This window comes from Ictalurus furcatus, chromosome 16 (assembly GCF_023375685.1).
Source record: "Ictalurus furcatus strain D&B chromosome 16, Billie_1.0, whole genome shotgun sequence".
In the NCBI taxonomy this organism is placed as follows: domain Eukaryota; kingdom Metazoa; phylum Chordata; class Actinopteri; order Siluriformes; family Ictaluridae; genus Ictalurus; species Ictalurus furcatus.
Genome location: NC_071270.1, coordinates 2,542,501 through 2,563,865, shown reverse-complemented (window position 1 = coordinate 2,563,865; position 21,365 = coordinate 2,542,501). Strand labels below are relative to the sequence as shown.

At 45.0% G+C, this 21,365-nt stretch overlaps 1 long non-coding RNA gene across 1 annotated transcript in view; it reads left to right on the top strand.

Annotated features, from left to right (window-relative positions):
- Positions 1-21,365, top strand: part of LOC128620103 (uncharacterized) — a 52,429-nt gene that overhangs the window by 27,406 nt on the left and 3,658 nt on the right. Inside the window, exon 2 of the long non-coding RNA XR_008388075.1 lies at positions 4,418-4,471. This is a non-coding gene — a long non-coding RNA (uncharacterized LOC128620103). The remainder of the gene's footprint in view (positions 1-4,417; positions 4,472-21,365) is intronic.

Below are 21,365 nucleotides of genomic sequence, written 5' to 3'. Positions count from 1 at the left end.
TACGTTATGGGCAAATTAAAGGAAAAGAGCACATCGTGTAAGCCATCAGAACAGCCTCAGTGCGGCTTGGCATGGATCCTACACATCTCTGAATCTGCTCGAAAGGGATGAACATCGTTCTTCTAAAAGATATTCTTTCAGAATAAGCTATTTGAGTACGAGTATTCCACAAGGACTGTTCCGTACTTATTTGAAATGGAATTTGTTTTCTGACAGAAAACACTGGCTCATGTTCACTAAGGGTTTTAGAGGTTCTGATCTACCAAATGCTATAAAGTGGGTACGTTAGGTGTTGGGCTTCACTGCTCGCTGGCCAAGTCTCAGGAACAACTACTGGAGCATTGAAAGTTGCTCTTCCAAAAGATAGATAGGTTGATAGCTATCTATTATTAATTCCAGAGCGAAATTCACATTTTTCCTCAGTTGGCCTTGTGGTGTTTTGATGGCATCAAAGACCGTCGTCTGACTCGCGTTCAGTTAGGTTGAAATCTGGTGACTGCGAATGCTATAGACTCATCAAACCATTCACTGAGACCTCATGCCTTAGAAATAGGAATGTTTCCTCATAGTCAGGAGAACTTTGTACGCATCGATTTGCTTACGTCTAAGCGGACAAGAAATAAACGCGGCCCACGGCATACCACAGTCACCATTATTTCCTCTAATTTGCCGTCCATGTTTATATAAGGAAAAACACACGTGGAAGTGGTTTTCAGCGCTCAAATTAGATTCTGCTCCACGGTGGACGGCCTTGAGTGAGTCATGAGACCTGTCATATGGGTGAGTTATCAGAATGAACCGCATGACTTCAGCACGTCAGGGAGTGGAGCTTTGCGGCCAATCCGGAAACGCACGAAGGAGAAACTTCTCAAGATCTCAAAAGAGTTTATCACCTTCACTGCCACCACACCCGACCTCGCCTGAACACCTGGTCCATCATTTCGGGAAACTTTCCACCATGTAGCTTATTTCTGAACATCATCTTTACGATACGCGCCTCTGTCGTTGTCTTTGTTCCGCACTTCTTCACCCACTCAAGCTTATTTTTTATTTATTCATCTGGAAGCGTATTATTTGGCAACTGTGAATGATTCGATAACTACAGTGAGACTAATAGGAAAAGTATTGTGTTCAAGAGAGCGAGGAACAGTGTAAATCCAGACCCACTGAGAGGTGCTGGGTGTGTAAGGAGTATAAGTTGACACTGTGCGTTGGTTTATCTTTTAATCACAGTGTTACTAATGAAACTGGTGAAATTCTCACAAGTCTACTCATGAAATGGTTCAGGCAGGTTTGTGGTTGTTTTAATATGTGGGAATGGAACTGCTTTTTCTTGTTAGCAGGAAATTCCTACGAATTTTGTTCAATGGAAATACATTTTTTGTCCTACTTTTCGCTCGACTCCTTCCCAGTCCCCAATATAATCATAAAAAATGGCATTTGGCAATATAGAACACATTTTTATGTAAACAAACACGCGTATCTTTACCAGTCGTCTTTGCTGTTACGAGTTCAGAGAAATAAACAAAACTGGCTCCTCGTCCTTTGTCGTCCCCAGCCGAGATATTACGTCTTAAAATAAAGCACGTTCCGATAATCCCTTGTTCTGGTCTACGGGCAGCGGGAGTAGAAGAGTGTCCGCTCCGATGCTATCTGCCGATGCAGGCACAAAGCAGACGGGCTCAGGGTAATTGAATCCACATATCGAGTTTTGCGGGCTGGATTCCACAGGGCCAAGGCCTGGCACGCATGTCTCTGTGGAATGTTGGTCTGAAAGTATCGCCACTGATTCTTTCCCGTTCGGTCCACGGAACGTTTGTTTCTGGAGAGAACTCTTAGATGCTCATCTGTCAGTTAGGGGAAATAAAAAGGCCGGACGTATCAGGTCGGAATCAGAAACTCTCAAGCGAACGATTAGACTTATTTGTTGCCGGTAGAGGAGGGTACAGAGTTCAAAACCGAAGTGATTTAAGGTTATTGAATGGAATCCCAAGTCTGAGTGGGGCACAGGGAGAAGGAAAACAAACTTCCAATATGAGCTTTTCACTACAAGTATTCCACAAAGACTCTTCATAACCTGTTGGAGATGTGTGGGGGTTTTTTTTTTTTTTTCCTCCTCCCCGTACTCATGGTTCTTATCTAAACTCGGTCACCGAAGTCACTTGTTTTACCGGTATTTCTTAAGATTTATCCAAACTAACGACAGATCCCAGGACGGTTTATCTGGAAAGCTGAACAAATACAGGGCGAGGAATATTAGTTAGCCGTCTGCTGCGTTTACTGACCTATATCGCATCTTTTCCGTCCTGCTCCGGAGATACAGATTTGTTTTCGTTCTCTAAACACGCCGAACGTACGAGAGGTCTTTATTTAGGTAACCGGCTACGTGAGCCGAGGCAGACGCTCTTCAGCGGACGTATAGGATCGCAATCTGACACGCCCGGTCTATATAATGTGACACTGAATCGATGATGTTACTCGAATTAACTGCGAAAAGTCATTAAGATTCTTTTTTTTATAGTCATTTCACATCGGCGTCCGGTTAATCGGCTGATAATTAGCCAATCGCTCAATTAGATTTCAGCGCTTCAAAGCGCACTGGAAGCAGATTATTTCAGAAGCGCGATAACGTGCCTGGACAGAACGGAGTATTATGGTCTGTAACGCATATCCCAGTCGACTGTATTTTAATTTCGAAGACAGAGGAGTGGAAGTGTGTTAATGGGGGTTTGAAATACGTTAGCATTCGGTCGCTTGGGGAAAGGTAGTAATCCGGCAGTGACTCACCGATCGTGCACTCTCGGGACAAGTTAAGATTCAGGACACATTCTGGGGGTCTGAGCGTCTGCCTCACGTGCCGTCTGCAACCGGAGCCGCAGATTTACACGGCCGGGTTCCGAGCGTGCGTTTGTGTGCCTTTGTCTGTGTTTGTGGAAGTCTGGCCAGCAATCGGCAACAGCTACCCGTGTAACAAGATCTCATGCAGTTGGTAGGAATTCCAGCAAATTAAGTTTGTAATTATAATTTTTTTTTTTTTTTTTTGCCAGACATTTGTGCGGTGTCGATCCAGGATACCGCCTCGTTTACATGACTTCGGTTCTGGCACTTGCGCATGAAACTGAACCGCTGGCCGTGAAAATATCAGACCGACTTTGGACGGAGCAGAGCATTCCTGTTCTCCGTCACGCAAGCCGGCGCTCACACTCTGTGCACCGATGACGGGCAGCATGCCAGGTGGAGGTTGCCATGACTCCCAACACCACTCCTACCCGCTCCCTCCCCTCTGTTTCTCCCCCGGAGGTTGCCGGATTTTTGGGGTAGGCAGGGCTAAGGGTTTTGATTTAGACAAAAGATGTCTTCACACCGTTAGCCGAACGGTTCGGTGGAACGCTTTTCCGATCCCGAACGGGAGAACTGTTTGACCTTTTGGCTGAGGTTTTGTTACGGTGCCAGGACAGAGAGTCATAGAGGGAAAGAAAGAGAAAGAGAGAGAGAGAGAGAGAGAGAGAGAGAAGGGAAACTTGGAAAGCAGAGAGAGTTCTTTCCTTTTTTTTTTCCCCCCTGCCTTTCGATGCCTGAGAAAATGGCGGACGGCGCAGCACAGTACAGACCTTTACCTGAATTTACCGAGATCTCTGGATCCTATCCCGGGCTGATTTAGATTTGGCGCGGCGCTCGTATTTGTTTCATTTTTCTTTATTATTTTTTTTACCAAATCGTGCGACTTTTTCTTCTCGGATCGGGAAGAAAGCGTGTTAGAGGAGGCGAACGCTTTAAAACATTCAAACAAGAAAAACGCATTAAAAGTCCAGATGAATAGGTGAAGTGTTGGTAAGCTGGCACAGACTTTGCCATTGTTATAAAAACCCTGGCACCGGTCGTCTCGAATCCACGTGAATGTCTCAATTCTCACTTGAATGTTCGGCGACTGAACATTAGCTGTGTTCATGACAATACGGTTTGGCAGGTTTCCTGCCCAGGCAGCTTCTTTGCTCTGTGGTAAAACCACTCTGTGTGCAGTGTTACCATGTTAAAGCACACTGCATACACACTCACAACTGGCTGCCAGAGCAGATCCCTGCTGAACTTGGGTGATTCTTTGTGTTTCGAATGGAAAAAAATTGGAGTGATTAGTAATCAGTGGAACTGCACATCTGATTGTATCCTGCATTGCTTAATTTATTTAAGTTGAAAGGCTAGAAACGTTATATTATAGATAGATAGATAGATAGACTGTTTTCTTACGCATGCAAACCACTTCTACAAACGTAACGTATAAGTAACGCATCAGAAATACGGTAGTTATGACTATGTGATTACAGTGATACATCCGGCAGCGCCACAATTCTAAAGTGTTTTGTCTGATGTTGTGACTGATGATCGATAACGATCTTTGTTTGTTTGTTTGTTTTTTCAGTGCGACGAGCTGCGTGCGTGCGAGCGATACGTTTCCAGAGCCGTGCTACATCAGGTAAGCTTTCCACCGTAATCTCGTACACTACAGATGAGATGTCTAGCAGGAGAGCATCACGAGGTGTCTTCTCGCACCCGGGCGTAATCGCTCGACACGCACCCGAGAGAAAAGACGAGTCTGTCGACGTGCGAGTTTAAGTTCTAACAGTTTCGTCCAGCTACTTTTGTCGTAATTTGTCTCGTCTTTTTTTTTTTTTTTTTTTCAAAAGAATAAAATGTTTCTTTCTCGAATAGCGTCGGGAATTTGTGACGTAGACATTTTTGCGTTTGTTGTTTTTATTTAGTTTGTTTTGCTGTTGTTTTTTTTTTTCCGAGGACGAACCACTTGTCATAAACCCGTAGATCCGATCTTGTGGCGAATCTAGCAACCCAAGCTCGCTTCTGTGGGTCTCTGTCACTGTGGTGCAATCAGCCATTTTCTGCCCAGTTTAATAGCAGTGGAGTATTTATGTTCCGTAGTGGGACGTTTTGGTTTCTCTTTAAATTTAATACCCGTCATGAGGAAAGCTCAGCGGAACAGTACACGCCATCCCCTTAATCATCAGAAAATCCCTGGTAAATCTTTTCTGTTTTTTAAACGAGTGTTGTGCTATATGTGTTAGTTGCTGTGAGCTTATTTTCCATTTCAAGCTCCAGATCTGAAGCGCCAGACTACGGAGCAGACCCTGGATACAAGAAGAAACCGTGTGCATCCAGGTTGAGGTAGTAGGTTGTATGGTTTAGAATTACACCATGGGAGTTAACTGTACAACCTTCTAGCTTTCCTTGGAGTACACTCATGTCGTCCAGCGAGACCTCGTCCTGATGGAAACATCCCGCAAACAAGGAGCTTTGCTGTAAAGACGTATTTTTAGCTCACCTTTCCTCGAGGAAAAAGCTCCGTTTGTTACACAGAGTTAAGACTTTGCAGGGAATTTGAATTTGGGAGTCTGAGCGTGTGATATACATTAATTTCCTACAAGTGCTGGTGTAACAGCTTTTGAATGTCAAGCGGTGGGTGCGTCTCACTTTCAAGTCATGTGTGTGATTAGTCTTTTAATGAGTTTTCATTTGTAGAAAGCTTTGCCTGTCCCTGAGGTTGGATCTGACCAGATGTTTCCCATTTCCTCTCACTTTTACCTCCTGTTTCTTCACTTTCTGATCGTATACCGAAGCGATTAGGGTCTAATAAGACGCCGTCGCGCTTCGCAGTGAGAAGCCGTTGCAAACTAACTACATTAAACTAACATTATGTTGCTCAGAACAGTTTTTGTGATTGAACTTAATTGTCCAAGTGTAGACCGCACGTACGTATTGAAAGTACGTATTTACTCTTTAGTAAACGGATCGTTAAGGGTTCTTAGCTACGATCTTGTCGAGTTCTCGAATCTGATTGGTCAGGAATGATAGGTTTGATTTCAAGCACTCGCTCTAGTACGTTTCTATAGTAACAGATTTTTTTTTTTTTTTTTTTTTAATAAATCAAAGATCAACTTATAACCATTGCAGCTTTATGTTAGGACATGGTTATTTAGCATTCATGGAAGGAGTCTCCAGTTTCAGCACTTTGTAACAGGCGGTTACAAGTACTACTAGAGTAGTGAGGAACGACTGTTTACAACTGTCACGATTCAAAGGTAGAGACGGAAGCAAGCGCAGGTTCTTAAACATTTAATAACAAACAAACATACGAAACACTCTACAACAAGGAAACAAAATACGGCAGCATAGACAAAGGTATAGTGAGACGATAACGTGAGACAGAGTAGGCATTGCAAACTGTGACTATATACAAGAGTGCTAATTAGCAGGAACGTGAATCAGGCGCAGGTGGTCATGTGACAATGAAGCAGTGGCTGTTGGGAACTGTAGTTCAGAGTTCCCTTACTGATTTCATGAGCTGATATAATGTAAGTGATAACAGGAACTTACTTGTTTCATGGACGTTCCATTACTTTAAACGTAACTGTAAATGGTTAAAAAGTACAGTATGACATTATTCATGAATAAAATAAAACATATTAAAAAAAAAAAAAGAATCATTGCTGTGGTATAAGCGGAATAAAATGCTTTGGGACGTGCTGTTATGGGAAAATACTTTCACACTACCCCGACTTGGATTATTCTCCTATAAGCGCATATCTCAAAGTGTTTTATTATATCATAGAAATCTCTGACGTCAAATCGAAGGACATGCCTAGATTTCTAGTTCAGTCTTCTTTTAATTTTCCTTACAAAGTCTGAAAGGTTAGAACAGCGTGGGCGGAGTCTGTAGCTGTAGCATTCTTATGATCGTATCTCGCTCGTTAAAATTCTTTCAACGTTTGCGCGATGCGGAGAGATTCGTGATTAACCTCGCGAGTAAGCCGGCGGAAACTCTGGCGGAACCCGCCGGCCTCGAGAGGTTCGCGTTTAACGCGGTCGTGTGTATAAGCTACACGGCTACGTTACGTACCGACAAATGGCTTCACCGAGCCAGATAAATTAACCCAACAGTGGGTTTTTACGTTAATGCCGATGTTTAATTAAACATCCTAAATGCTCTTTCACCGTCGTGTGCACTCGGTAAGCGTTCGCCGCCTTCCTCGAAATAATTCATGAATTCAAACGTAAAGTATTACGCAAGTATTTGGGGGGGGGGGGGGCGTACGGTTTTGTAGCGTACACTTTTAAACATGGAGGGAAAAAAGTTTCCGAGCGCACAAGCCTCTTAACCGCTTAATACGACGTGACAGCGGAGTTCACATTACGGTTTCCTTTAATGCGGCGGGTTAATTAACTTTTCCCCTTCTCGAGGGGGAGAGCCCACGCTCTCAATTAGCGGTATTTGGCAGGGTTTATTTTTTTTTTGTTGTTGGAGATTTAATCCGCTGCTGTGTTTACGTACAGTACACAGCACGCCCTGGCTGTAACGTAATAGTGCACCTACAATATAAACACACGGGCTGAACCCCAGCGCTCTTCGCACATCAGTCCTGAAGGCCTTCTAAGATATTATTGATGATAAAAGGTAGCGTTATGTCTCGATCCGTTCTGTTCCTGCATTTATCTTGAAGGTATGTAATTTTCTCCGAGTTCACACGCCCGCAGAGGTTAAAGCGTACATCAGTACTTGCGAGAGGCATCAAGTCAAAAATGTTCTTTTACATCAGGAGCTGAAGGTCAGCATCATTATACGGCTAGTTTTCAGTTTTACTCATGTGCACATACTCGGGGTAATGTCTGATACGATCGGCGTGCTTACTTAATATCGGTATCATAAACAGTGTATTTGAGACACAGCCCGAATATGCATAGGTATAGGTACGCCATGGCCGGCTTGTGGTTATCAATATATATCATATATTATGTGACTAGCAGGCATAAGCTGTTGTCTCATTGTTTACATCCACGTTTATATCAGTTTATCAGGGGCTGATTTCTTTCTCACCCAGACTGTAGGTTTTGCTCTACCTAGCTCTATCAGTGACATAGATCTACACTATATATATTGTGGAGCTACAACAGCAGAAAACCGCTCTGGGTTCCACTTATGTCAACCACAAACAGGATTCTGAGGCTACAGTGGGGGCAGTAGCACCCCCCCCCCCCCCCCCCCCAACAAAAAGATTCAGATTCCTGCACTGTGCTGCTGCCATGTGATTGGTTGACGGGATAATTGCATGAACATGCATGCATACAAGTATTGCTAATAAATTTGTCGGTGAGTGTTTTTATCGTTCAAAGAATTCCGAGCCAAAAAAATGCCGATTCCTGTTTCCTCGGTAACGGCGCAGCCCCGCTGACGCGCCGCCTCGCCTCTATTTTTTTTCTTTCTAAGCCCGTGTCGCTGAAACACCCATAACACGTTATCCTCAGCGATCGAGAGGACGAGTGTGAAATACACTTGCAGGTAATTATGAACCGGGATTAGGTGGATTACTTCACTTCGCTCGATTACTCCATTTCTCAAAATGTCTAGAATAAAAACTAGACGTAAATAGGCTAAGCTGAGATCGTGGGATCGAAGTGCAAATTGCACAACAGTTTGCCAGAGCGCTGTGGTGATTTTCTCGGTTTGAACAAAAGGATCGGCGCATCAACCAGTCCTCTGTTTAACGCGCTTGCCGTTTGACGACACGGACTTGAGACACTTGTAAAAATAGCACGCACGAATGCAGTCCGTCTTTCGGTGACTGTGTGTGTGTGTTTTCCTAATGAAAAAAATAAAACGGACAACAACTCTCTGTTGAAATTCCTTGTTTTGTCCACATTTAAGGAGCACATTGCATTTCCATTCATCCATTCACCAAACCACACATCGTTATTAATAATAACATGACAAACCACTTTAAGCCGAGGTTTGGATATCGGCACACACCGACCCGGCTTACATGAGGGAGCCGTTCTCATCCTTCACTGCCTCGTGTGTTTGCTTAGCCTCAGTGAAGGCTTTCTCCATCCCACGAGGCCTTGTCATTCTACCCAGCGCTCCAAAGCAGTGATTTACAGACACAATCCAGACCTAAACAGGACGTACGGAGCGTGACTTTGGAACCGGGTCTCGGTCTCCTCGGCGTATTGCGTCCGTCTTTGATATACGGCCTCGCGTCACTCGCGGGAAAGCGTCAGCGTGGAGTATAGCGTGCAGCGCTCAGGCATACAGGACGACTCGTCCCGAACCTTCGTTCCTCCCTCTCTCGCTCAGCACGACACGGCCGCTGTCTCCGCAGAACGAGGACGCTGGGTCGCTTTGGCTGCACGCCACTGCTTGCGAAGCACATCCGAGCCGACCGGAGAGAGAGAGAGAGGAGAGAAAATACGGAGGAGGTTTTCTGAAATCTGTCGCGTCGTTCCACTGCCATGAAGTTAGACCTGTCGAATGTCAGCCAAATTGATTTAGGAGCGTGAGTCAGTGAGAATCATTCATCAGTACAGCGAGACGTTGTAAATGAGTGTTTTGACTTGAAAACTCGGGCGGCAGAAACACAATTACGAATATGAATTGAATCAGAGGAGAGATCGGAGAAACTGATGTGGAATTTATGTGTAGATCCATTACATAAATACCCATGCCTTGTGTGTGTGTGTATGCGTGTGTGTGTTTCCTTAAATGGCTGGGATTCTCAGCAGCTCGGTGATTAGGTTTCTCTTGGAACTGTCTCAGTAAAAGCCTTAGGAGATTTACATCCACCGCTTTTTTTTTTCTTCCCCTTTCCCCCTGCTCCAGATTCACTGGGCTTGTTTTTTTTATTTATTTTTTTTTATTGTTCCTTTATGTTACTGTGTATTTCTAAAGAGCCAGTAGGCTAAAATCAGAGTTAACAGCTATTAATTAAAGCACAAACAAACGGCCAGCTCCTTGTACCACTGACACAATTTCCAAAAACGAGCTCACAACAAAATGGCTAGAAGTTCTAACAAGTAAGAGCATTTTTCTTGGATCTTCTACACTGAAAACCTATAAGCGTTTACCCCGCCTCTCACTTTAAACTTCTGACTTTTCATAAAAGTACAGAATGTACATTGCTTTAATGTTTAATATGTTACTCACTTGGAAATTTGTACCAGTTGTTTTTATTTTCTCCATGAACTGCTTTCTTTTATATATATTTATATATATATATATATATATATATATATATATAAATATATGTACCTGTCATGGCCACTGATAGAAAAAAAAAACCTTTCAAGATTTGTCGGGATAATTTTGCCATCTCGCCCTTCTCTACACTGAAAAATAATGACCCTTTAAAAATAATGAACAAACTTTAAAAACTTTTCTTTCTTTTTTTTAAAGTGTGTCAAGTTGTTGCAGGTCTTTTTTTTTTCTTTTTTTTTTTTTTTTTTTTTAAGTTTTTCTCAGCTGGAAAAAAAAAATTGCTTTCTATATGTTTTAACTTTTTCTTTTTCTTTTTCTTTTTTTTTTTTCAATTGACCTGCAGAAAGTCTATTTATTTAGTTATCTTGACTGAAGAAGTGCCAAATCCCTGGCTTTACATCTAACTCCCTCCTCTTTGGACTCGGCTCAGCTTTTCTGTCTATCATCCCGGATCTTTATCCCGCCGTAAATCTGACTTTAGGAAAGTTTTTTTTTTTTTTTTTTTTTTTTTTTCCCGCTGTGGAAACAATGACAACCACTGACAAACCACTAAACCCTGGTCTTAACAGGTTGTTTTGTTGTCGTTAACCCCCGAAAGAGAAGCCGACGCTTGAAACTAGACAGACACCGAGAAGAGAACTCGCAGGAGTTTGTTTTAAGTTTTTCCTCCTCACTTCTCTGAACCCCGATGGTTCCTCCAGATGTAGCAGAGCGAAGCGTGTCAAAAAAAAAAAATCCCGTCGCCTCAGCAGAATCGGATCCAGCTGGCGCGGCCGGCCGAGCTACAACTCATTGGTTACAGCTGGGCTTCGATTTATGTGATAGCCGAACAAATAAATTACGGGATTAGATAGGGCAGGGAAGAAGACACTTTTGTTTCACTCCTCTGCGAATCCGCACCTCAAACAAATAGCCTCGTGTGTGTGTGTGTGTGTGTGTGTGTGTGTGTGTTAATGGGGATTTAATAGCATTCCAGAGTTCTTGCTTTAAAAAAACTTTTTGTTTGATTTGAGGAAAAGACAAAAATGATACTTACGCAAAGAAAAAGAAAAAACGATGGCCGTTCATTGAGTTCACAGTCACGTTACAGCTTTGGAAAGAAAACCTGAATCAAATAAAAAAATCCGTAATTATCTCATAATTCTTATTAATCATTATTAATTCTCAAATGTGAATTTATTTTCAAATTATTCACCAGTTTGGACTAGGGATATTCGACTTGTATTCCTCCGCCTACAAAACTAGTTCTTACAAAACTAGCAGCTTTTTTTCTTCTTCTTCTTCCTTCCTTCCTTCCTTCCTCTTAAAATTATTTTTAAAAAAAACAAAACATTATACCACAATATTTGTAGTTATTACAAACTTTGATCGGATACAGCTTTTTAAAATTGTAAAATGTAAATTTTTTAAATAAAATTAAATATTTGCCTTTCGGAGTGAATTGTTTAAATTTTGTAGAATATAAAAAAAAATTTAGTTCAAATTTTTTTTACAAAAAAAACCAAAAACAAACGTAGAAATAGAAATATCGTAGAAAATTTTCGTTATATAAAAATAAATAAATTTGGATACAGTTATGGATATTCTGTTTGTTTGTTTGTTCGTTTATTCCTGTTGTAAAAGTAATGGGGTTTAACGATCTTTCAAACGTAAGAAAGGAAGAAAGCGTTTGGAGAGACGGTTAAGACAGGAAAAGTAATCACGTTTCTTACAGCGCTAGAAATGTTTATGAAGGAAGCGTAAGGAATCGATTGCTCGTGTTTCTCATAACTAAAGGAAATCCATCCGCTGTCCGAAACAGGTACAGGACATGTAGCGCTTTAAAGCTTTATTGATAACATTCTCCATTTTCCTCGTATACATCAGCGTGTTTTCACGTGCTTCGGTACGTGCATGGATTATTTGTAGGTGCGCTGCGTCAGTCGCGCCTTCTCGTACGTCATCGATTGTTAGTTTGTGTGCGTAATTGAACGCTTAGCCCGCCGCCCTTCACCCAGAGCATCATTGACCATGACCTGAGCATCGCCGGTGCGGAGAAGGAGTGCAGCGATGGTGAACGAGTGAGACGGGTTCCGGCCGAGGTGCTCGGTACGCCGCGCCGTAGAGACAGACCGGGTAATCAAATGCAAGTCCAAATCTTATTATTTGATGGGAAATAAATACACATGTGATGTATGTGACTGAGGCGTCATTGATCTGTCTGGAGTCAGGACTGGCCTTGCTGCATAAAGCACTTTCTTCTATCAATACACCCATGACCTTTGACCCCTGGGACAAATCGATGGGATTGATCAGCGGCTGCAGACTGGACTGTCTTCTGCAGGGACCAGACACGATGGTCATTAATGCTGCTCTGTGTGCGTGTGTGTGTGTGTGTGTGTGGAGAGGAAGAGGCTCACGCACAACCCTCTTCTCCATGTCACTACTCTCTCGTGTGTACATTCACACATTTATTTTCTCGTAGATTATTAATTAACTTATTTAATTATTGATGTCTCTAGAACACGGATTTCTCCAGATTTAATTTCTGCTCATTTGTTGTTGTTGTTGTCTGTCAGAAAGCATGAGACGTTTCCTGTCACGTCTCGTCTATACAGCGTGGTGTCTTCGTGATTTCCGGAAGTTAAACAGCCGCTCCTTCCGTCCTTATCTACGACTAATAATATAACGTAAGCGATACATCGACGACATGCGTATGAATCATATCACCTTCAGTACAGGCGAATTTAGATCCTATTTCTGAGATGATGAGATTATTGTAAAACAAATATAAGATTGTTAACGCCTTCATCGGCGTTTTGTTCTCACTAACGTCAGGCTGGAAATTGACGGACCGCTGTAATCTTTCTAGAAATAAGTAGAGTCGTCTGCTAAATAGGAAGAGATTATCCTGAAGTTGCAGCGAATAAACCATCTGGAGTTTCTCACTTCAGAGAGTGCAGGAAATTAGCGCTCTTTTCTCTCTCTCTCTCTCTCTCTCTCTCTCTCGATCCTTTATAGTAGCAACCTCGTGCGCTCACGTCGTAAACCCGTGTCACACGGTGCAGAAATGCGAGTGTCGGCTCCCGCGGCGTCAAGAATGCTCTTTTCTCAACAAAATGGCGGTGAGCTGAGCACCTCGAGTCTACGGGTGTCTGTCTCGCGCACGTGTGTGTATGTGTGTGTGTGTGAGAGTGTTTACACGTTTGCGCTTGGGTTAATGGTCGCCTCTAATGTGTAATGTGTGTGAGGACTCAGCCGCACTTCATTGTCTGGATTGTGTGTGTGTGTGTGTGTGTGTGTGTGTGAGAGAGAGAGAGAGGCGGCGGCCCTCTGCTGACGGCCCGTGTGTGTATAAGCTTGGCCACCGGCCCAGACACTGCCACGGCGGTAATAGAGTTGATTGATCACCATCACTCCTTCAAGGTTTCCCTGCTGATTTCACCAGCCCTCGTTGGTGCACACCACACACACACACACACACACTGCCACACTTCTTCATCCTGAGGTTTGAACCAGTACGGTGTGCTCTCATATCGGCGGAGTCTCCTGTCAGATCTGCATTAGGTTGAACCGCAGTCCCTCAGCAAGACCATTCAGTGTGTGTGTGTGTGTGTGTGTGTGTGTGTGTGTATGCGTGCGCGCCAGGCTCTGCATTGCAGTGCGGTCGACATCCTCGGCGTTTGCATTAAGCACATAATCAATGACCGGCTGTCAGCGTAAGGGTCACGACCCCTATCCGCGCCGCAGGGAGCAGCGAGAGAAGGTCACAGGTTGCGAGATTAAGACGGGGCCGTCCCGAAGCGCTCCCAGACAGATAAATCAACCATCATTCTATCTCATCAAACGTGTCTGCTCCTCCGAGAATTGATTCCGACTCCACGACTGACTGGGCTTTGCTCCTTTGCGCTCCCCCCCCCCATGCAAAAAAAAAAAAACCGCTTATGGCTGCTTTCTGACCGAAGGATTTTATGAGCTTTTCTTCTTCTTTTTTCCCCCCCTAAGTGTTGTTTGATAAACTGCAGTGGTTTTGTCACGTGGCACTGCGCTGCGTGTGAAGGAAAGTTATGCTTCCCAGAGTCAGACCAGTTCATACGTTCCACCAAACATTCAAGCCTTCCGTGCTTCGTCAGTAGCGGCAAACCTGCTTTGAACGACCGTGAGGAATTTCTTTTTATATATACGTACTGTACCGTGTGAGTTTGTGAATCCTGGAACGATCACACGTACTTTTTAGATTACGTTTCCCGCCAGATATCATCACATCATATCGCTTTGTGTTTGTTTGTTTTTAAATGTGCTCCCAATATTTTAACACACCTTCTGTGTGCGTGCGTGCGTTTCTGCGTGTGTGTGTGGCAACAGCGAGCTAGCTGCCCAACCCCCGGCTGCGTGTCTTGTGTATGCGCATGCATTTTGCAAACGCTTCCCCCCCCCCACCCTAAAGGAAGGGATTGATCAGTGCAGGACGAAGGCTTTGCAGCAGTCGAGATTGAGCGAGTGAGAGCGAGTAGGAGAGGGAGAGGAGGATATAGCGAGAGGAGAGGAGGATATAGCGAGAGGAGAGGAGAGGAGAGGAGAGGGAGGGCGCTCAGCGCAGCACGCCGCTGCCGACTAGATCTCAGACACGCCGAGGCGCCGAAGAGACTCTGTGCCAGACAGGTGCGGCAACCTGGAGGAGAAATGAAAGGAGGAGAGGAGGAAAAGGGGAGGGGGTCGCTGAGGGAAAAGATGTGTGAGTGGGGGGGGGGGGGGCGTTTCCGTCATTGGGGTGCATGAGAGAGAAAGAGAGAGAGAAAGCGATTGCGCTGATGGTGGTGTGATGGCGGTGGGGGTGGAGAGGAGAGGAGGAGGTGGGGGTGGGGGTGAGGGTGGGTGTTGGAGGTAGACGACTGCCTCATCACCTCACACACTCCTGTCCCACCTCAGTGACCTGCCTCTGTCTGGGATAGCTCGCTCACCTTCTCCTCTCTCTCTCTCTCTCTCTCTCTCTCTCTCTCTCTCTCTCGCATGCTCTCTCACACTCTCTTTCCTCTTACCTTTTACCGTTACTCTGAAATGACAAATCATACATGTCGGCTCTGTCGGCGTGCCCGTGTGCATGTGAGGCAGGGAGGAGGGGTCGTTTAAGGCGCGCGTCGAGCCGCTCTCATTTCCGGCAGCGTCCGCTCATTCCGTGTTCCCTCGAGGAGGAGGAAGCAGGCTGATTGTTTGTGGGGGGAGGAGTCTGTTAGTGGTGTGTGTGTGTGTGTGTGTGTGTGTGTGTGTGAGAGTCTGTGTTTTTGTGTGCAAGCGTGGCGAAAAGCGGCGTTTCGGCTGGCGCGTGCGCTTTTGAAATTGATGCCGGGCCAGTCTGATGTCGGGACTAGAGAGAAGGCGGTGAGAAAGCCGGCGCTGTCGTCTCTGCCGATCGATCTGGTGATCGCATCTAAATGACAACTTCGGTCCAGAGTGGAGCGCGCCACTGTCGTAAGGAAAAAGGGGGGGGGTCGGGGTGGGGGGGGGGGTGTCGCAGTGGCTGTGTGTCTGAGTTAAATGAGTGCAGGTTGGGGGGAGTAGAGGGGGAGCGGAGGAGAACTGCAGCCGCCGCCGATCAGCGGGCTCGCACTTTTTTCTTTTTTTTTTTTCTTTCCTTTCTTTCTTTTTTTGCTGATACGGAATCGTTTGCGAGAGGCGCGAATCCCGAGTCCTTCCCCCTTTCTCTGTGTCTGAGCTGCACCTCTGCCTTTCCATACAAGCTGCTTGCAGCAGATCAGCAAGGTGAGAGATGCACACCAATGCTGTGGCTCTGAAGACAAAGAAGAGAGAGAGAGAAAGAGAGAGAGAGAGACTGACCGTCTGACTGGGGGCTTACCTCAGCCAACAAAGGCTAGTTAGCGCAGCGCAGGGTGCCACGGACTCGCCGCTGCATTTTCGACGGAGAAATGCAAAAGTCTGAAAAGGCGTGTTCGTTTTTAAAAACTCGTTTGCTCTTTATCGGTCGCGTCGCCTGCTTTCGTCCGGTCGGGTCAGCGTTCGGATTTTAGCGACTAGCGTGGAATGCAGGACACGTTATCGGGTGAAATATCGGGGTGGAGAGGAGGGGGGATTTTGTGTGTGTGTGTGTGTGTGTGTGTGTGTGTTTATATCCTGATCCGTCTGCAGAGGGCCGGTGTTGTTGTACGGTACCAGACAGAGCTTTGGCCCGCCGAGACGAACAGAGCCGGACGCTGAACAAAGAGCAGCCACACAGGAAAGAGAATGTGTGTGTGTGTGTGTGTGCATGATAGAGAGAGAGTGCAAGAGAGAGAGAGACAGGATCCTGGTTCTTCCCCCCCACACACTCTAACCCCTGCACCTCTTCGGACCATGCTGTACTTCTCCTGTTCCCTGAGACCCTAACTTGTGAGCTGAGTGAATGCAAAATCACGGGTTAGGCTCTTGGGACCTGGGCGGAGGGCAAGAGCGACTCTTCGAACTTTCCTCCTGAGGCGACGCAGGAGAGCGAGGCAGGACGCCGACCGATGTCCTAGGAACAGGGACTAAAAGGAACCAGGGACGGTGAAGCAGTTAGACCTGGCGGAAAGCTGCTGTTACAGCAGTTTGCAGTCTAGACAACGCCTTTCTTCGCTTTGTTGTTGTTGTTGTTGTTGTTGTTGTTGTTTTTTCCCCCCACGCAGCTTTCATCGCGCCGCATGTTCTGTAACGAATCTGTGTTCGGCTTGTAGAGGTTGTTCAATAAAACTTTAAAATAAAGATTTTTAATTTTGTCCAACTTGTTTAGCTGTTGATGTGTTTTTCCCTCGCAGGCCACTAGGCAGCACGATGCGTCCTCTGTTACTCAACAATTTAACGTGCGTAAAGATGCGTAGATTACTATCGTGTCATCTAGTCGCCCTTTCACGTCAATAAGAGATTATTACTTTAACGATTCTCTTAACGAAGCCTTATCGGATATCGACTTCTCCGAATTAAAAACAAACGACGCCGAGCAAAACACTGTTTTTTTTTTTCTCTTCACTCACGAGGAGGTCGATGACGTTTAAAACAGGCATTTCTGCAGTAAAAGGACGTCCTGTAATCTGTAACGTTCAAGTAACATCTCCGGGGTTTTTTTTTTCTTTTCTTTTCATCCAGGCACGACACCCGGTTCATCCTCAGCCCTCAGTACCGTTTTAAACATGAATCAGTTACGCATGTTGTTCCTCGTGTTCCTTCGTTATTCACCACCTTGTCCTTAAAAGGGTTTCACGTATTGAGTAAACACATCGCTCATTGCTCTGTCTTTTTTTTTCCCCCCCAGACAAAGTCTGACTCCTGGTACGGTTTCTGTCGCTTAATTAATCCACACACCTCCTCGTCTCAGAATATCAGCGCAAACTTTCAGAACCGAACCGCAGATTAGTTTCTCTAATGCCGCCCAGGCGTCTGCACCCGCCGGAAAGGTGGCCTGACATTTAACGACTGATCTGCAGTCCGGGTTCACTCGGTACACTCGGATTCTCTTTTCTTCTTCTTCTTCTTCGTTTTTTTTCCTCCGCGAACCGAGCTCATTAAGTGTTACGGCTAATTTTGTTACGTGCTCCCTGGAGTGTTCAACTTTTAAAAATCTAATTTTGCTAAATTACCCACATTAGAAATGCTGTTTTTCAAAAACAATCGCTTTTCCCCTCAGACGCTCTCTCTCTCTCTCTTTCTCTTTCTCTTTCTCTTTCGCACTCTGTCTCGGTCTCTCTCTCTCTCTTTCACCGTCTCTCTCAGGCTCTAATTGTATTTTCTCCCCCCGTTTGGTCTCGCACCGAACAATGGCCGATGCCAACTAATCAGTGTGACTCTTTACCACAGAGCCCCCAGCAACAGCTGAAGCGCTGCCATGCTCCACGCATACCAAGCAGTCAGCCGCGGCACGGCAAGCGCCAGCCCGGTGCCCACCGTGGGGCCAGACACTTTTATTAGAATCTGTCTGACACTTGCCGAAGCCTGGCAGCGCCAAGGCAATGATGAAATTCACTGCTCTCCCTACCCCCACCAACACACACACACACACACACACACACACACACACACACAGCACACTTTTCAGAGCTCATCTGAACCGTCCTATAAATATTCGACCCCCCTCTAGAGCTGAGTACAGAGGATGTGGTGCGACGGCAAATGAAAAAAAAAATGTTTAATAAATGGATTGATGTGTTTTAAAGGGTCTAGTGAGCTACACACACACACACACACACACACACACACACGCACCCCTCCTCACTCCGCTTGCTTTTAATATTTACAGATTTAGTCAGGGACACATTGGCATATCGGTCATTTGCGTGTCTCGGTTTGTTTTACACACAAGACAGAGATGAAGGCAGACACACATTCTCTCACACACACACACACACACACACACACACACAAAGACCTTTTCAAGTGCAGATGCTACGATAATCACTTACTCTATAAGCAGTAAAAAAAAAAAGGAAAGGTTTTTAAACACCGATTTGTATTATTTGCTTTCCTCGTGTTTCATTTATCCGTCTTTATTATGAGGGAGTGTCTGTCACCCTCGCATATTTACTTCAGTTTTAATACGCTTGATTAGCGTACTGCGCTCCCTGATAAATCACAGAGCACACGTTCTTTAAAAGGAAAAAAAAAAAAAAGAAGTCATGTTCTGCGTTTTTTTTTTCTTTTCTTTTTTTTCTTTTTTCTTCGTTAGATCCCTAGAGGGAGGACATCAGCATTTGTCATCTTGTCATGGTCACTTATTTTTCATTATATAGCTTTACCTCGACCTCACATCACTCGTGTCAGGCCCCGATTTCGTTCAGGAAGTAATCATATAACATTACTGCAATCCTGTAAAAAAAAAAAAAAAAATTTAAAAAAAAAGTCAAATAAGAGCTGGGGATGTAATAAAACCGACATCTAAATACTAAAACTCAGTAATGAGCGTTCGTACGACTCGTATTTAAAGCAGTTTGTATGAAATGAAAGCAGCTTCTCGTCGTTCCATCGCTTGATGAAAATGCGGCACACAGGTGCCCTGTTCTGCTGCGTGGTCTCACCTGTCTCGCCAAGCGCCGTGAGAAAATTCTCTTAAATGTCAAGCGATAAAGGCTGACGGTGGTAGACGTCGTATTAAAACGGTCTGTCGAGGGGGTTAAAGAAAGCGCTTGTGTCCTTTACAAACTGTACTTAACATCTGTGCATGTGAAACATGCCGAAAGTAGATTAAGAGCTGCTCAGGAGCTTGAGACGGCGTCCAGATTTGGAGGATTACAGCCTTGTTTTTCCTATCGATCGAAGGCGGCGTTAATGTCAGACTTTGCCGAAGTCTTATCAATCCAAATCTGAGAAACCAGCAGAGTGTGTGTGTGTGTGTGTGTGTGTGTGTGTGTGTGTGTGTGTGTTGCACACGCAGGAGGGGGGAGCGGGTGGGGAGTCTTATGTCTGAGTTTCCAGACACTGCAGTGGGAGGCCAGACAGTCACCTGCGTATTCTAATCAGAATTAGACTCCGTCCCAATCCAAAGTCAAACATTCGCTCCATGTTCACAGATTTTTGTCGTTGCAGTCTCCGTTATAGTCACTCAACCATTAAATGCATGCTGGGCTTACGCTGAAACGCTGGGATTCATTTACGGTAGCTCTGCAGTGGGCGTTGCCGATACCGTTGGGAGTTAGTGTTCTTTAGTGTTCAGTGTGTGATGTGGTCACAATCCGATGTGTGAAAAACACTTTTAAATCTGCCTGCTGTATGTACGATACAGTATTCTGTGTTCAAGTTCAAGGACACGCCTCCTTCGCTAGTACTGATAGACACAGAGACCACGCCTCTTTCGCAGGGACTAACCAGCACAGAGGACACGCCTCCTTCACTGTACTTATAGACACAGAGGACACGCCTCCTTCACTGTACTTGTAGACACAGAGGACACACCTCCTTCACTGTACTTGTAGACACAGAGGACACACCTCCTTCACTGTACTTATAGACACAGAGGACACGCCTCATTCACTGTATTTGTAGACACAGAGGACACACCTCCTTCACTGTACTTATAGACACAGAGGACACGCCTCCTTCACTGTACTTATAGACACAGAGGACATGCCTCCTTCGCTAGTACTGATAGACACAGAGACCACGCCTCTTTCACAGAGACTAACCAGCACAGAGGACACGCCTCCTTCACTGTACTTATAGACAAAGAGGACACGCCTCATTCACTGTACTTACAGACAAAGAGGACACGCCTCCTTCACTGTACTTATAGACACAGAGGACACGCCTCCTTCACTGTACTTATAGACACAGGACACGCCTCCTTCACTGTGCTTATAGACACAGAGGACACGCCTCCTTCACTATACTTATAGACACAGATGACACGCCTCCTTCACTATACTTATAGACACAGAGGACACGCCTCCTTCACTATACTTATAGACACAGAGGACACGCCTCCTTTACTATACTTATAGACACAGAGGACACGCCTCCTTCACTGTACTTACAGACACAGAGGACACACCTCCTTCACTGTACTTACAGACAGAGGACACGCCTCCTTCACTGTACTTACAGACAAAGAGGACACGCCTCCTTCACTGTACTTACAGACACAGAGGACACGCCTCCTTCACTGTACTTACAGACAAAGAGGACACGCCTCCTTCACTGTACTTACAGACACAGAGGACACGCCTCCTTCACTGTACCTACAGACAGAGGACACGCCTCCTTCACTGTACTTACAGACAAAGAGGACACGCCTCCTTCACTGTACTTACAGACACAGAGGACACGCCTCCTTCACTGTACTTACAGACAAAGGGGACACACCTCCTTCAGTGGTACTACTAAGTGTTACGTTGTTGTATCTAATGGCTGACGCGATTTAGCGAGCTTGCACTTATATGCACAGTATAAAGGCAGAGTGACAGTGGAAATTTCCCAAGTCAACTTCGGAAGTCGTGAATGCCACAAGAACGGACCATTCTTGTGTATCCTTTACACATACATAATGTAACATCAGCCTTTGAATTTTATTAGCGCTAATCAAATTAGCTTCAAACGCTACGCAGGACGTTTTTTATTTCCAAAGTCTCACGGTTCTGCTGTTGGCTCATAAAGGATGGAAATATGGAGCGTATGCAATACACTCATCATTAGAAGTCTGTACACGCAAATTACCTGGTTAAGAAAAAAAAGTATGTATGGGTGTGTACGTTCTCGACTGGACTCCTGTTTGTGTGTGTTAACAGTCTTTAATGTTTGTACTGAGCACAAGTGTCACCCAGAACTGCCTCCCACCCCAACGCTGTCTAGGTCTCCTCCTTCCTTCCTTCCTTCCTTCCTTCCTTCCCCTTGTTCG